A 4,856-nucleotide genomic window follows, 5' to 3' on the forward strand; every position below is an offset into this window, starting at 1 on the left:
ATCACCTCTTGACTCACACAGGCTGGTAGCTTCCCATTGTCAAGAGGTTCTTAACATGGTAGAAAAGATCTCTTCATCATCTCAACCTCAAAGTCTCACCCTGGTCTTTCCAGGTCTCTTCTCTTTCCTCTCCTGATACCATCTGTTCCCATCTACACTAAAATCCTTATCAGTCCTGGAAGAACACACTCAAAGCCGATGATCTTTGTGCCCTCTGTACGTTCTCTCAACATTTGGCATTTTTATGAACACTCGCCCAAATTCCAGCTGCCAGCACCTGACACTCTGTCCAAGGGCTTCTCTGACCAGCACAACCCACTCTGCCCATGTGTGGGGAAGGCTTCAAGCGCCAGGGAGTTAATGGCCCCTGGAAGCGTCCCTGACCAATGACTTCCAAGAATGGATGTTAAATACCTCCACTCTTTTCACCCTTGAGCGAGATAACTCTGAGGCACGTGTTTGACGTTGCTTCATGGAGTTCCTCAGCAGGATTAAATTCCAGTTGCCCTCAGTGGTAACTCGGGTTTGATTCATCCTTTGTTTGCTTCCTTCCTTTCCTGTCTCACTTCCTCACTTCCCTATCAGTGTTTCCCTGAATCACCTTCCAAAGAAACTACTCACATTGGAATCCTTGCTTCAGGGTTGACTTTTGGAAGAACCTAACCTAAAATATTTCAGTATTCTCTTTCAGCATTTTCTTGCCTTTGCGTAAGGCATTGTTTGTGTCTTGATTCCCCTTTGTTTCTTTTTAAACAAACATTTAAAATGACACAGGAAAACAAGGAATAAAATGTTTCTCCTTCATCACCTATTCCCCTCCCTTCTCCCTCTCATCCTGGTCTGCTTTCCTTCCCAGAACTAACCCACTGTTTGGTATACATACTTCCAAATTTTTTCTTTATATCTACACATTTAAAAGTATGTAGATATACAAATGTAAATACATTTACCAATCTGTGTATACAATGATAAGTGAATTTGAACACATCCTTATACACAGTCCTTTTCACATGAGTGAAATCACATTATACATGTTGCACTGTGACTTGTTTTTTTCCAATAGTACAATACCCTTAGATTCCATAATACAGTGTGATATACTATAATTATTGAAACATTTCTCCTACTGATGAACACTTAGGGTGCTGATACTTTTTCCACTGTTATAAAAAATTCTACAATGACTATCTGAGTGCATATATCTTGCACACATGTGCCAGCCATCCTGTAGATGAGTGTCTGTTTGAGCTTTTTAGTTTTCAGCAATAGAAAACCCAACTTTGGCCGGGCACAGTGATTGACTCCTGTAATCCCAGCGCTTTTGGAGGCTGAGGTGGGCAGACCACCTGAGGTCAGAAGTTCCAGAGCAGACTGGCCAACATGGTGAAACTTCACCTGTACTAAAAATAGAAACCTGGTGGCAGGTGCCTGTAATCCCAGCTAGTCGGGAGGCTGAGGCTGGAGAATCGCTTGAACCCAGGAGGAGGAGGTTGCAGTGGGCGATTGGGCCACTGCACTCCAGCACGTGTGACAAGAGTGAAACTCTGTTTCAATAGAAAAAAAAGAAAAAAAAGAAAAAGAAAACCCAACCTCAACTACCTTAAGCAAAAGCAAATTTATTTGGTGAAAGGGCGAATCTGGTTTTAGAATCAGCTACCAAGGCTCAAGAAGTGTCACAGGGACTGGTCCCCCCCTCTCTGCTGTCCCCCATGTCATGTCGTTCTCCAGGTCTTTCCTTTTCATTGCCAAGAGTTGCAGGCTTCTACCCTCAGAACTCCAAGGCCATTGGAAAACAGAGGGCAGTTTTCTCTTAGTTGCCCAAGGAAATATTCCCAAATTGTATCAAAAGCCCAACTCTAGGTTAATTATTGTGGCTGGGGGATGTAATCCATTCATAGGCCAGGGCTGGCCGGGTGTAGTGGCTCACGCCTGTAATCCCAGCACTTTGGGAGGCTGAGATGGGTGGGTCACTTGCAGTCAGAAGTTTGAGACCAGCCTGGTCAACATGATGAAATCCCGTCTCTACTAAAAATACAAAAATTAGCCAGGCATGGTGGCGGGCACCTATAATCCCAGCTACTTGGGAGGCTGAGGCAGGAGAATCGATTGAACCCAGGAGGTGGAAGTTGCAGTGAGCCAAGATCACGCCACTGCACTCAAGCCTAGGTAACAAAGCGAGACTCCTTCCCCCCCCCCAAAAAAAAAAAAAGCAAAACAAGCAAACAAACAACAAAAAAACCATAGGCTAAGGCTAGGCACCTTGTGACATGAACTGGACATGGGGAAAGGGAGTGATTCCCCAAGTTAACCTTGCTCCTATCACTAGAAGGAGGAGGGAATGCTGTGTGACAAGGAAAGGAATTAATGTCCACTTGAGATGAATTTGAGATGGATGTCTGCAAGTGGTAATAGAGGATTAAAAAGTGGGTGCATTAAAAATTTTGATAGCTACTGCTATCAAAATTGTATCTCAATTTATATTCCCAGTGCCAACAGTATTTGAAAGAGTCTGTCTCTCAGAGCCTGTAGACACTGGATATTGTCAGTGTTTTAAATTTCAGCTGATCTGATATCTAAAAATGGTATCTCACTGTTCTAGACTGTTCTAGTATGGTGTTCTAGGTGAACACTCTTTCATGTGTTTAGCTGGTCTTTGCATTTCTTTTTCTTTGAACTGCCTATGCATATCTTTTGGTCAAAATTCAATTGAATTGCCCTTTTTTATTGTGAGAGCTGCTACAAACGGCACTAAAAATGGAACTCAGTTGTGTGTGTGTGTATGTACACACGCATATGTTTATAATATATATGTTACTTAGGGTTTATAGCAGCCCTGTGAGCTCCTTGAGGGTGGCACCTTGCCATAATACAGCCTGACACCTAATACAAAATAGAAATCAATAATTATTTATCATACAAATAAAGAAACAAATAAGTGAATGAATGAATGAGTCAATAGTGTTGACTGCCTTGTATTGTCCTAGGCCTGAGAGACGATGAAACATCCTTGTTCCTGTATACTTTTCTGTAAGTTTCTGGAAGTTTCCCTGTAAAGCATCTCTGTAAGTTTTTCTATAGGCTGTGAGAAGCACATGAGTCGGGTTAATAGTCGGGTTAAAAGCAATTTTGAATTGCTTTTCAGAAATGGCCTTCATATTCCTTTGCACTCATCCTGTTGATAAGAGCAGATGGCCTACTGCATGTGACTCAGCCTCACACACACACCTCCGCTCCCTTGAAGTGCCAGCCCTGGAGCTTTGTTGAGGCTCGCATCTGCCACGGGAGTCAGCTAGTACGTTGCCCAGTTCAACATCCATCCAGGATTTCATAGGAACTTGAGAATCATTGTTTTTGGCTTGAATCCTGGGTTTGAGGTTTCTTCGTGTAGGAATCTGAAAAAAGGATTTGGAAACGTTGTTGTCTCTAATCCCAAAGTATGTATCTGGGAGGCTGCCTTCGCCATCACCCACCTAATAACTCAGGCTCCTGGGGTCATTTCGATCAAGTGCGTTCATTCCTCTAGTAGAATCAAAAGAAACTGATACAGGCGACAGAGTACCTGGGTTCTAATCTGGTTTTGATGAGCAAGTTATTTACCCCTTACAGCCCCATTTTCCCTATCCTAAAATGATATGGTTGCAACTGACGATCTCAAAGTCCCCGTCCAACTCTACAATTCAGAGTGGAATTCTGAATTCTGCTCTGCCACCAACAGCATGTCCTCAGAGCTTTGCCTATTACTCATGAGAATGTCAACGTCTGGGTAAATAGATATTTTGGGGTCAGCTCTAAAAACCCAGAAGTACGTATTGTATGTTGATTTTGGCACATGGACAAGCCTGAACAGGGCTGTGTCAAGCCTTTTACCATGATAGCTGCCGGAAGAAAAGCCAGGCGAAGCAGTCTGGGTGAGCTGCTTGGAATGAAGAGGACCAGCCCACGTCCCATGCCACAGATGACCTTCAGGAGAAGTGGAGGAGAGCAGCTAATGTAAAGAAATCGTTAGCATCTATGCTGGAAATGGCTTATGACACTGTCTCAAAGCCACATTCTCAGACAACAGGGAAAGCTGTAAATAGATCCACACAGTTATCCAAGCATAGCAGAGTAAAACTAAAGGAAAGCCAAATTAAACAGGCTCAACCAAAGTTTTGAGTGAAAGTGTTGAATATTGCTCATGCCTTCAGAATGGGAAGCTCTATTTAAAATATTCACAATGGTGGGTCCTCTGGAGGTGACTACAGGCTGGTAGGTTGGTTCTATCTTCCCCCTAGGAGCCATCTCAGCAAAGAAGAATCAGAGGCAAAGACTCTTTCAAAGCGAGGACCTCACACTGAGAAGGACTTGGAGCATTGCTTGATTGCTACTCAACTGGCAAAAGGTTTTAAAAAGCAGTTAGGCCCCAAGACCACATGACTGAGAATCCTAACACATAACTGAGAATTATAATAACATGATGGATCCTCCTTGAAAAATATATTTTGTATTTTGGCATAATTTCAAACTTACAGAAAAGTTGCAAGAATTGTACAAACGATTTTTGTGTATGCTTCATACTCACATTCTGCATTTTACCAATTCTTTTTTCCCTTCCTCCCTTTTCTTATTTCATATATATGTGAAAAATACATAACTAAATAAATAGACACACATACATAGATGTAACAGTTCTTGGGGATATATATATATAGAGAGAGAGTATATTTCCCACAGAACTGTTTAGGAATAGGTTGCAGACAAGATATCCTAAATATTTCAGTGCAATTCTTTTTTCCCTTCCTCCCTTTTCTTATTTCATATATATGTGAAAAATACATAACTAAATAAATAGACACACATACATAGATGTAACAGTT

This window comes from Colobus angolensis, unplaced genomic scaffold, assembly GCF_000951035.1.
Source record: "Colobus angolensis palliatus isolate OR3802 unplaced genomic scaffold, Cang.pa_1.0 Scaffold285, whole genome shotgun sequence".
In the NCBI taxonomy this organism is placed as follows: Eukaryota; Metazoa; Chordata; class Mammalia; order Primates; family Cercopithecidae; genus Colobus; species Colobus angolensis.